Below are 13,125 nucleotides of genomic sequence, written 5' to 3'. Positions count from 1 at the left end.
TTTCCACCCCAACTCCTACAGAATTTTTGGCTTTTTCAATGTATGTGGTGATGACACACCACCACGCTGGCCTCTTAAACCTTTGACCACACAACAGTCTTGAAAGCAGCCACCCACAGCCAGGTCACAGGTAGATGAGGTCCTCATATTGCCTCATCTCTAATCCCACATCTCTCTCACCCACCACACCTTCCCACCCTCCGATCACTCCTATTCAAATACCTCCACCACAAAGTCCTTCAGTCCTTCAACTGTGTGACCAGTGTCATCCACTGACACTCATTCTCCCCTGAGGGGCTTGTCTTCTAGTCCATGGAGAGAATGGGGGCTCGGGAGGGGACCTCCCTGCTCTTCCCATCTCCAAACTGGCAAACTCATTAGCACCTACACTTGGTTCCCTTCTGTCTTACCCGTCTGGTTTATGCTGTCCTACAACACTGCTCTGCTTATCCACAGGACCATTCCAATAGCTTACTGATATTTTTTAGTATCTACATTCTGAGAAGGAACTTTTCTCTGATGTGCTGGCAGGCTGACGTTGGGTCATGCTGGCTCCTTAGAGTCAACTGTTAAATTTTCAGGGGTTTTGCCAACTCTTTGGCATTACGTTGGTAACTTGGAATTGGCTGTGCTGAGTGCTTAGACCTTGACAAATGAAGCCTTTGGTTTTCCAACGGGGGTTTTATTAAATATCTACCAGCATATCCCTGTCCTATCTTTCATCCCCCTGCTGCTACCAGTGGGTTCTCTACTGCTCCTCCCATCTTTGTCCCTGTTGAAACAAGATTTCTAAGAGCAGTCCCAGCATTGAGTTCCTGTCACCTCTTCACACCCACTCCAATCTAGCTTCTGCCCTGTCAGAGCCACTCAGCACCCCCACATTCCAATCCAAATCTTGTTCAGTTATTTTACGGGAGTTTTGCATTCAACTTCCCTACCTACTTCCTCCTTCTGGAAAACACATTCTTCTCCTAGTTCTTCTGATACCACACTTTTAGTGCTTCTGTTGCCTCTCTTGCTGTCTTTTTTTCAGAATCTGTTGCAGGCTTCTCTGTGCTTCCCTCAGACATACACGCAACTTCTAAATGTTGGCTTCCCAGGGTGGGGTTCTAGGCTCCCTTACCTCCACTATGCTTTCTCCCCACATAACTGTCTCATGACTTTACACACTGAGGATTCCTAAAAGGATACCTCAAACCTCTGTGATCTCCAGATTCCTCTATAATGGCCTATTTGACAGTGGATGCACACTTTGCTTTAAAAGTAACGTGTCCTGGGGCACCTGGGTGGCTCAGTCAGTTAAGCGACCAACTCTTGATTTTTGGCTCAGGTCGTGATCTCAGGGTTGTGGGATCGAGCCCCATGCTTGGTAGGGAGTCTACTTGGTATTCTCTCTCTCCCTCCCCTTCTGCCCTCCCCCCACCTGTAAAAGATAATAAGGGGTACCTAGTTGGCTCAGTCAGCTAAGCCTCTGACTCTTTATTTTGGCGAGGTCATGATCTCAGGGGTGTGAGATTGAGCCCCAAATGGGGCTCCATGCTCAATGCAGTCTCCTTGTCCCTCTCCCTCTGCTCCTTCACCCCCACAAATAAGTAAAATCTTTTTAAAGTAATAAATAAAAATAAATCTTTAAAAAAAGGTGGCATGTCCTGATTCCTTCACAACTTGGCAATCTAGTCCCCACCCCACCCCCACCCCAACCCCTATTCCCCACTTCAGTAACTAGTGGTATGTTCAGTCATTTACCTGAGCTGGAAATGTGGCCATCCAGAATTCCTCCTTCACCCTCACCCCCAAGGCATCAGCAAGGCCTCTGTGTCTACCTCCTGGGTATCCATGCATCTCAACTCCCCCTGCCTTTGTCCACAGCCAAAACCACATAGTCTTCTGAGTCACCCTCACACTCATGTCTTGCCTGCATTACTTATTGGCCTTCCCATTTTCACTGTTGCCCTGCTCAATACAGCCTCCACAAAGCAGCTAGAGGAAACCATTAAAAAAGAAAGTCCTGAAAATTAAAATGGCCTTTAAAAACTTCAAGAAGGCATGGAAAAGTAATTATTTCACTCTTAAAATGGCCAATTCCAAGAATGTATATAAAATAAACTACCAATAAAACAGTTTTTTACATTGCATAGAAATAAACGAACTTATATGAGATTTCAAGAGGGAAAGTATGACAGAAAAAATTGGATGGAAATTAGTTTGATGGAAATTTTTTTTTTAATTTTTTTTTATTTTTATTTATTTATGAGAGAGAGAGAGAGAGAGAGAGGCAGAGACACAGGCAGAGGGAGAAGCAGGCTCCATGCACCGGGAGCCCGATGTGGGATTCGATCCCGGGTCTCCAGGATCACGCCCTGGGCCAAAGGCAGGCACCAAACCGCTGCACCACCCAGGGATCCCAGTTTGATGGAAATTATTTATATTTTAAATTTATAGAATTTTCAGAGGCACCATCTTATCTCTCTTCATGTGAAGAAACAATGTTTGTTACACTAAATTAGACTTTGAAATAAGAACTGTCATTTTGTTTTATTTTTATTTACTTATTTTAAGGTTGTTTTTTTTTTAATGTAATCTCTACACTCAATGTGGGGCTTAAACACAACCTAGAGATCAAGAGTTACATGTTCTACCAACTGAGCCAGCCAGGCATCCCTGAAATAGTAGCTGTCATTGCTGTCAAAACAGCAATACAAGCAAGCAGAATTTTAAAATTCAGAGGTGGAGGGACGGGTGAAATAGGTGAAAGGGATCAAGAATACCCTTACCTTGATGAGCACTGAGTAATATATGGAAGTGTTGAGTCACTATGTTGTACACCTGAAACTGGCACTGTGTTAACTATGCGGGAATTACAATAAAACAGAAAAAGAATTCAAAGTTTAACAATATCCTTGCAATTGATGACCAAAACATTTTGTATATATGATACCAAAACAAAGCCCCTCAATGTAAGATCTGTCTGAAATTATCTAATCAAATAAAAATTACTCAACTAATGTTCACCGTTTGGGATGGTATAAGAAGAAAATTTAATCTTACAAAGTTCTCATATATCTAAAGACTTTGTCAATCTACTTTTTAAAACAAATCAACTACCGTCCTTAACCTTTCCTGTACTAGCCTGAAAATTAAAATGGCTTTTAACAATTTCAAGAATACATGGAAAAGTGATTCTCTTACCCTTGAAATTGTCAGTAATTTTTCTTTTGAAATTATAGAAGTTTTCAATTAACCCAGAGATTCCAAATTCAGATCATCTTTTTAAAATGGAAAACAGATTGTTTTAACAAGCTGCTTAAAACCTTCCTATTACGTCTCCGATAAGATCCACATGCCTCTCTTAGAGGGCCCTGCAATCTGACCTTTACCATTCTCTCAGCTTTATCCTGTCTTCCTTTCCCTCTAACTCTGCCAGCATCAGGTACACTGGCTTTCTCTCAGTGGCTGGGACACCTTCTTTCTTTATGAGTAGTGGTGTTGGCGGAGGTGTTGAGGATTGTTTTGTTTAGTCTCAGGACCTTTGCACAAGCTCTTCCCTCAGTCCAGGGACTTTCTGCTGACTTCATCTCATCTTTTAGAGCTTATCTTGAATAGCATCTTCCTAAAAAAGTCAAGCAGGCAGGGAGGGGGTCCAGTAGAGCAACATGAACAAATTAGGCAAACAAACAGTCAGCAGTCAGCAAGTTGACTCTCTCCCTCTCTCTCTCTCTCTCTCTCTTTTAGAGGGAGGGGAGGGGCAGAGGGAAAGAGAAAATCTTTTTTTTTTTCCTTCTGTAAGATTTTATTTACTGATTGATGAGAGACACACACAGAGAGAGAGAGGCAGAGACAGTCAGAGGGAGTAGCGGGCTCCCCACAGGGAGCCCAGTGTGGGACTTGGGACTCCACCCCGGGGACTCTGGGATCACGACCTGAGCCAAAGGCAAACGCCCAACCACTGAGCCATCCAGGTGTCCCAGGAGAGAAAAAATCTTAAGCAGGGAGCAGCTCTTAAGAGCCTGATGCAGGGCTTGATCCCATAACCCCGGGATCATGACCTGAGCCAAAATCAAGAGTCTATTGTTAACTGACTGAGCCACCCAGGTGCCCCTCACCTCTCTTTAAAGTGAGTATTACCTTACTTTTTACCTTACTACCTTAAATTTATTGTCTGGTTGCTAAAGTAACACTGACTTGAATTTGTCATCTATTTACCAGTTTCTGGAGGGATGGCTTTGGCTGAGCACCTGGGACCAGTACAGTAGTCAACAGCAGAGAAGCTCTATGGGGCAGGCTCATGTTCTTCCAGTTGCCAGAGGCTTGGTAGTTACTAGATGGTCTTTCAAAGCTCTGGTTTCTCCCTTCACAAATGTCAGCCAGTCCCATGTTGTGGGTCAGTTCCCCAGAAGCAGAGCTGAGGTGGGGATTCTTGTAAAGGTTGTGTATCGGGAGGGGGCCCTCAGGAGGAATGTGTAGAGAGGGAGAGAAGCAGAAAAAGGAAGAGGAGCAGCTAAGAAAAGATGTGGCTTCAGCCCAAGTCTAGCCCCAGCCTGATCCCACAGATGCTCTGGAACATGCATGGCACCACAGCACTGTTCCTCTTTGAAGCAGAGGGTCTAGGCTTTTGTATCTCTGCACCAGTCACTCATTGGCTGGGGGCACCTCAGTTGTGGGGAGTACAGGGAACCTCGCAGATCTTGAGGTGGCCTGTGTCTGTGCCGGAGGCAGTCGTGAGACCTTAACAGCCAATGCTCAGCAGTCTGGAACATTCTCCAGGTAAAAGAGACCTGGGTGGGGAACTAGAAGCTATGGATCATCTTTGGGCAGGATTGCTCAACCTTGGAAGTCTTCACAATTCGGGCTGGATAATTCTTTGTTGTGGGGAGCTGTCCTGTGCATTGGTAATATATTTACCAGCATCCCTTGCCCCTCTCCAGTAGCCGTAGTGTGTAAGTGTGTGTACACTTGTGTGTGTATGTGTCTGTGTGTGCAGTGGGGAGCCTCAGCTTCTCTGAATATGACTGGCTAAACAAAGACTAGGTCAAGGCAGAATGAAAAGAAGGATCAACAAAAATCTGCTAGCTATTTAACAAACTGCATTAACAGTTAAATGACTGACTAACCATGTGTGTTAAGGGAGAGGCTGACTCTTATGTTTCTGGCTTTGGCAAATGTGGACAGGGCAAAGAGAGCAAGTTCTGAGGAGGAACAGACCAGGTAAAATTTGGACACTTGGAGTTTGACCTGCTGGGGCTTCCTTGCAGACACATGTAGAAAGCACTCATAAGTCTGAGTCTGGGCTGGGCTAGTGCACTCAGTCTGAGAGTCATCGCCAGCAAAGTCAAGGACAAAATCAGTTGGCTAGGGAGAAGGTACTTGGTGAGAAATGAAGGGGGCTGAAGGCAACCTTCACATTTAGGGGAGAGAGGGAATATGAGATGGTCCCAAAGGGGAGCCAGAGAGCTAGAAGGAGAAGCAGGGGTGAGTGAAGCCATAAATCATAGAGACAGGTAAGAGAAATAATTGTTCTAAAAAGAAAGATACAGTCCCTTAGCCTGTCACTAGGCTCCACTTCTCAAGGACATTAGGGTTTCATGAATTACCTCTAGAGTATAGTCAAGTAAAAATGGCATTCAGGCAATTTGTTGGCCCGTATTTCTTTCCTATTAGGCATTCCCATTGAAGAAAAACAAAACACCTCACCTTTTAATAATATATTTTGTAAGGTGAGTGGTGAACATACCATACAAACTCCCCATATAGCAAACAAATCTTCTACAAAGGTAGTCCAGAGCCCCCAGCATGGTACAAGCAGCAAGAACTGGGAACAAAGCCTTTGTGTCTAAGCTCTTGCTATGTGTCCCCTCTGGTGAGTCATTTTGATTTCATTTGGTTTATTCATCATAAAAATAGGTGCTTATGTGAAGTGACCTCCCGGTGTCCTTTCTACTCAAACATTCTAAGGCTCTAATCAAATCCACACACATTTATTACATATACATCAGTGGAAGTTCCATCCTATTGTATGTACATCAGAACAGTGATGCATAAGCCCTACAGAATAACCCAGGAAGGTTGTTAAAGTACAGGCCCCCACACAGAGGATACTGTTGTCTAAAAGAATCCCACACTCCCACCCACAGAACAGAGGGAAATATTTGCAAATCATATATCTGATAAGGGGTTAACATCCAGAATATATACAGAACTACTATAATTCGATCACAACAACAAAACACAACCTGATTTTAAAATGAGGAAGGGACTTGAATAGACATTTCTCCAAAGATCTACAAATGGCCAATAAGTACATGAAAAGATGCTCAACATCACTGGTCAATAGGGAAATGCAAATCAAAACCACAATAAAGGACACCTTGATGACTCGGTGGTTGAGCGGCTGCCTCTAGCTCAGGGCATGATCCCAGGGTCCTGGGATTGAGTCCCGCATAGGGCTCCCCACAGGGAGCCTGCTTCTCCCTCTGCATGTGTTTCTGCCTGTCTCTCTCTGTGTCTCTCATGAATAAAATAAATAAATAAATAAAATCTTTTTTAAAAAGTATTAAAAAAAAAACCCACAATAAGATACCACCTCACACTCGATTGGATGGCTACTATTTAAAAAAAAAAGATGAAAATAACAAATGTTGGAAAGGATGTGGAAAAATGGAAACCATCATGCATTCTTGCTGGGAATGTAAAATAGCAAAACCACTGTGGAAATAAAAATTCCTCAAATAATTAGAAATACTATTACCATGACCCAACAAGTCCACTTCTGGATATCTGGATAAATATGTATATCCCGAAAAATTGGAAACACGGTACTACAGTGATATTTACACAGGCATGTTTATAGCAGGAGTATTCACAATAGCCAAAAGGTAGAACTAACCCAAATATCCACTGATGGATGAATGGATAAAGAAAATGAATGGAGCACCAGGGTGGTTCAGTTGGTTACAGCTCAGATCATGATCTTGGAGTCCTGCTCAGCAGAGAGCCTGCTTCTCCCTCTCCCTCTGCCCTCCATCCTGCTTGTGCCCTCTCTCTCATACTCCAACTCAAATAAATAAATACAATCTTTATTAAAAAAAAAAAAAGATTCTCTCTTTCCCTCTTCCCCTCCCCCTCCCCCATGTGCTCATGCATGTGCTCTCTTTCTCTCTAAAGAAAAAAAGAAAAAGGAAAAAGGAAACATGGCACATACATACAGTTGAATATTATTGAGCCTTAAAAGTTAAGGAACTTTTGACATATGCCATAATGTGGATGAGCCTTGAGGACATTATGCTCAGTGAAATCAGCCAGTCACAAAAAAACGAGTATTGTATGATTCCACTTATATGAGGTGTCTGCAAAAGTCAAATTCATAGAGACAGAAGGTGAAATGATGGTTGCCAGGGGCTGGGGCAAGAGGGGAATGGGGTGTTGCTTAATGTAGACAAAGTTTTAGTTCTGCAAAATGAATTGAGCTCTGGAGATTAGTTGCATAACCATGTGAATGTACCTAATGCTACTAAATCATACACTTAACAAGGTTTAAATGATTTTTTAAAATTTCTATGATAGCTATGGGAGAAAAGTAACAAAATAATGGTAAGGTAACAAGTTTATCAATTCAAACTGGTATATTTCCATATTTTCCTAAAGCCCAGCTATGCTCTTACAGTAATCAGTAATAGCATATTATTTAAATTTTGAGAGGGGTTTTTTGGTTTTTGGTTTTTTTAATTGAGGGGGATTGTTTTAAGACCTCTTTGTTCTACACACAATTTTTAAAGACAGCTGTTAGATTAGAAACTTGGAAAGAGATATCACTCCAATGGAGTGACACTTCATTTAGAATCCCCTGTTCCCCTAGGATGGGGATTACACCTGCCTGAAGTATTCCCAGCCAGGCCTCGCCACTGCAAACCACACAGACAACACCCACATGTTTCAATATTGAGTTGTCTACTGAATATCTTCTGAATGTAGTTTCCAATTCCAGATGAATAAGACTTCCTCAGAAAACTGATTTGATGGTCAGGGTGCTGCCTCTTCCCAGAAAAAGGATGTCTTCCCACACAACCTCCATGCCATGAGGATTATGGAGAAGGCAGGTTCCTCAGACAGAGGGCAGAGCCTGATGGTACGATCTGACCTCACAGAAAAGCAAAACTCCCATACAGGCTCATTCATTCATTCATCAAATACTTATTGTGTTTTCCTAAAGCCATTTTTATGGAGGCATAATTCACATACAATGAAGTTCACCCTTTTGCATATACAATCCTATGAATTAACAATGTATATTGCATAACCACCACCAAAATCAAGATACAGAACAGAATATTTCTATCACCCCAGGAGGTTCTCTTGTGCCCCTTTGGAACCAAGCCCTCCCTATCCCCTCAGCTCCTGGCAACCTGATGTTTGTCCTTACAATTTTTGCCTTTTCCAAATGTCAAAAAAAAAAATGAAATTACATAGTATAGTAGCTTTTGCACCTGGCTTTTTCCAGTTAGCATAAACCTGTTGTGACTCCTCCATATTGTTGCCTGAATCAGTAATTAATTCCTTTTTATTACTGAGTAGTGTTCCATTGTGTGGATATAGCACAATTTATTTACCCATTCACTAGTGGATGAACATTCAGGATGAACATTCAGTTGTCAGCATTATGAATAAAGCTGCTACAAGCATTAGCCTATGAGTCATTGTGTGGACGTAAATTTTCAATACTCTTGGATTAATACCTAGGAATGGCATTGCTGGGTCATTTGGAGAGTATATGTCTAAATTAAGAAGAAACTGTTTGGGGATCCCTAGGTGGCGCAGCGGTTTGGCGCCTGCCTTTGGCCCAGGGCGCGATCCTGGAGACTCGGGATCGAATCCCACGTCGGGCTCCTGGTGCATGGAGCCTGCTTCTCCCTCTGCTTATGTCTCTGCCTCTCTCTCTCTCTCACTGTGTGCCTATCATAAATAAATAAAATTAAAAAAAGAAGAAACTGTTTGTTTTTTAAGATTTTATTTATTTATTCATGAGAGAGAGAGAGAGAGAGAGAGAGAGAGAGGCAGAGACACAGGCAGAGGGAGAAGCAGGCTCCATGCTGGGAGCCCGACATGGGACTTGAATCCGGGACTCCAGGATCACGCCCTGGGCCAAAGGCAGGCGCTAATCTGCTGAGCCACCCAGGGATCCCCGAAACTGTTTTAAAATGGCTCTACCCTTTTGCATTGCTACCAGCAAAATATACAAGTTCCAGTTGTTCTGAATCCTCACCAGGCAGACAAAGTTTTTCACAAATATCAGCCTCTTTCTTATTTAATTTCAAATCTGCAGTGGTCATGGTCACTATATCATCAGCAATGTGTGACTTTATCTTCAAGCTTCTTGCTCTATAGGCAAGGGCTCAAAAATATGTGTACTGTTTGGTTGTTTCCACAATTCACATTTTTCTTTATGAAATGGTACTATAAAAGTGCCTTAATGATCTCATCAGGTTTAAGAAATTACAGCAAGGAGAGTTAGCCATTAGCAAAATAGAAATGGACACAGAATAGTATATGCTTAGTGTTAGAAGGAATCTTAAAAGCCTTCTCTGTCCTGGCCCCTGTGGGATGCTTGAATCCCATCTGACTATGTCTCTGGCAAGGGGTCATCCAGGTTCTGCTGCAATCAGTTCTCTTTTGGAGGATCTCATTTCCTCCTATGGCAGTGTATTAATCAGAAGTCTGTAAAAGATACAGTCACCAGAAATTGTGTCACCTGTGGACAGTCACTATCATCTCAGGGTTCATTGGTCCTCATCTGGGGCATGGGGGCCCACATCATTCCAATCCCTACTTTTATCTGACATCTCTTCAAATATTTGAAAGCAGCTCTCCTGTCTCCTAAAGTACCCCCCCTCTCCCAGATTAAACATCACTGGTTCTCTTGACCATCCTCATCCAACATGATTTTGAGGCCCTTCTCTATCCTGTCCCCCTCCTCTCAACAGATACAGCTATATCTAATCTCTTCCTAAACTAGGCAGCTCAGCACCAATCCCAGAACTCATAGGGGTAGCAAACATGGGGTAGATTCTGACCCAGAGTCTCAGAGGCACTTTTTTGACAGAGGTCTCCAATGCCCCTGCTAAACTTACCACCAGCTATTATTAGCCTGGCTACTTAGTCAAATCTTCCCCAGTCTGTATTTGCAGACTTAAATTTTCGGAGACGCAAGAGAAGGACCTAAAATAATTCTCATTATAGATTCATCCAATGCTTCAATTTGCTAGGGCTTTCGGTAACCCTGATTTTATAATCACATTTACTATCTTAACTGTGTCACCGCCAAATCTGATAAGCAGATCTACAAAATCTTTGTTCAGCAATGTGTATTTGTTGAGCACCTATGATGTCCTATGCACTTGGGCAGGCACTGTGAATACAAAGATGAATTGAATGGGGCTGTCTCTGGAGAAGCTCACAATAGATGAGCGGGTTGTGAACCACACTGAAAGCATCCCAAAGGACTCCATGAGTGTAATCATCAGAACTAGAACTCTGACTAGTCACTAACTCATCTACTTGCACCAGCCTCCAAACCAGACATCCCCATTTTGCCCACACGGCTGGCATAAGAAAGCCTGAAGAACATTTAGAAATCTAGATATGCTATGTCTGTACATGACTGCTGAGCTCAGGGTCAGAGTATTCAGAGGGATGAGGACCACAGTCTGCTGTGAATTGTGTTTAGTAAGTGGCTAGACCACACTCTCACCACATCCCCACTGTCCTCATCCCACTTACCCTAGTCTCAAGACAATACATAAACTTATTCACATGGCCATAAGGATTACTGAAAAGATACCATTGGATGGAGTAGGTAATGAGCTCCTGGAGTGGCCCAGTTTAAGGTAAATAGGTAAATAATACAGGGGAGAGTAATGAATGAATACCCTATACAGGGGAGATGATATCCTAGGGTTTAAGCCTTATTTCAGAGCAATAAATCTCGTGTGGTGCAATTTGGGCAGTGTCCAAGAGGCTGCTGGAGCTCCTAGGAGGTCCTTCTTGGGCTGTGGAGATGGGCAGTCTGGGTACTAGGTGAGTTTTTGCAGGAGAGGAGGAGAGAAGTGCCTTAGCACTCGTACCCCAGGGTAGCTCCCTGACAGAAGGGAAACGACAGCGTTGAGCATTCAAACTTCAGGTAGGAGAAACAAAAAGCTTTTAGGTGAAGCATACTTGACAGCCATTTTATTGGACCCACAGAACATTTGTAGTACCTGGTTTGGATTGTCGTCCCGTCCGCTCCCCCACCCCCCGCCCCCATCCCCAGTCCCCATAGGGCAAAGGTTTACATAAGTGAAGAGGTTTCCTTTCACACTAAGAAATCACAGAACCACAGATTCCCGAGGGTGGTTTAGGTCACTGACAACTCTGATCCCAAGGAGCAGACCTTCGGAAAAGTCCTGCTTCCTCAGGAAATTCTTCTTCAGCCTCCTCTTCCAGAAAACCCCCTCACATCAACCCCCGCTCCAGAAAGGCTTCCTCCAATGCGCAGGAAGCAGGCTTCTGATCCAGAACGTGTCAAGTGCCAATGAGTTTCAAGGTCAGAGTTTGAACCGCGCGCTGTGTATCCCTGCTTTGCCCTGGGAGGCCCCCCAGCCCCAGCCCCAGCCCCAGCCCCAGCCCCAGCCCCAGGCCCAGCCCCAGCCCCAGCCCCAGCCCCAGCCCCAGCCCCCAGCCCTCCTCCAGCGAGGGCCCGGGCCCGGGCAAGGACACCAGGGACACCGCAGCTGATTTTCCCTGCGGCCAGAGCCCCTTGAACTCCCTTCGGCCCTGTTGTTTACTCACTTCTCGCAAAGTTTCTGAAGCTGAGCCGCGGCTCCTCAGATGTTATTTATCTTTTCCTGCGAGGGACCTGTGACAGTCCAGGGTGTCGTGTATCCTGTGAGATTGTTTATCACCCAGCCCCGCCGGGCCGGGCGGCCCACTCGCCAGCACTTCACGTCCCCGAAACCCCGGACTACGTGAGCGAGCGAAGGGCGGGGAGGTTCCGAGCGGGCGCAGGGGCGAGCCCTGCGGAGGGGTGAACCGCGCGGCCACGTGTCCTCCGGCGAGGGCTGTGACCCCGGGCGCCCAGGTGACAGCCGCAGCGCCGCTGCGCGCTGCTCCCGCGCCCCCCCCCCCTGCGCCGCCGGCGGCTCGGGGCGCTCGGCCCCGGGGCTGGGGGCACCCCGAGGCGCAGCGCCCCCCAGCGGGGGTCGCAGCGCACCCAGCGGCTTGGCTCTCGCGGCCTGCGAGGCGGGGGGCGGCCCCTCGGCCCCCTGCCGGTCCCGACGCGCGGGGGCGCTCCCGCCCGGCCCCGCCCAGCCCCCGCGCTCGCGCGGCCTAGGCTCGCCCTCCGCTCGGGGTCACCGGAGGGCGCGGCCCGGCGCCCGGGAGCCGGCGCGGGAGGCGGTCGATTCTGCCCAGGACTCAGGCCCGCGGAGGATTTGAAATGAGCCCATGGTGGGGGGCTGGGGGGGCTCGGGGGACTCTTGTCTTTTCCCTTTCTTTCCGTTTCCATCCTTTTCTCCTGGTTTTCCTGCCCTTCCCCTTTCCCTTCTGGCCTTTGGGCCTTTTATTTATCCATCCACGAGAGACCCAGAGAGAGGCAGAGACGCAGGCGGAGGGAGAAGCAGGCTCCCCGCAGGGAGCCCCACGCGGGACTCGACTGGAGGACTCCGGGTCGCGCCCTGGGCCCGAGGCGGACGCCCAAGCCCTGGGCCACCCGGGCGTCTCTTCTGGACCTTTCAGAGGGCCAGGTCCCCTTTGCCTGGGGAACGGAGGCAGGACGGAAAGGGGCTGTGCCCTGGCTCCGCCAGCCCGTCCTCGCCCCACGCGCACACACATGCACACTCACACACTTATGAGGGAAGATCAAACGCTCCCGGCGGCCCGAGGTCTGTTTTCTCAGGCGTCCTTCCCCCATCGCCGCATTGTTAGCGGGACAATGGGCTCCTGTGTCAGTCTTGTTGGCACCAGTTTTGTACGATGCAGGAAACAGCATTTCCTCTCCGCGCTGGAAAATTAACTTGGATCGTGCTTTTCCCTTTTTATTGAGAATCCGCACACACCCCGGGAAACCCGAGCTCCCGGAGAGGGGAAGGAGCGGCAGCA

At 46.3% G+C, this 13,125-nt stretch overlaps 1 protein-coding gene across 1 annotated transcript in view; it reads right to left on the bottom strand.

The window, feature by feature from the left end:
• POMP (proteasome maturation protein) overlaps positions 1 to 11,957 on the bottom strand; it is a 131,922-nt gene extending 119,965 nt beyond the window's left edge. The window contains exon 1 of the transcript XR_011994226.1: positions 11,818 to 11,957. The gene's annotated coding sequence lies outside the window, so the exon portion shown is untranslated. The remainder of the gene's footprint in view (positions 1 to 11,817) is intronic.
• Positions 11,958 to 13,125: the final 1,168 nt, after the last annotated feature.

The sequence above is a fragment of the Vulpes vulpes genome, chromosome 9 (assembly GCF_048418805.1).
Source record: "Vulpes vulpes isolate BD-2025 chromosome 9, VulVul3, whole genome shotgun sequence".
NCBI classification, from domain to species: Eukaryota; Metazoa; Chordata; class Mammalia; order Carnivora; family Canidae; genus Vulpes; species Vulpes vulpes.
The sequence above is the reverse complement of the archived record's forward strand: the minus strand, read 5'-3'. Positions and strand labels throughout refer to the sequence as shown.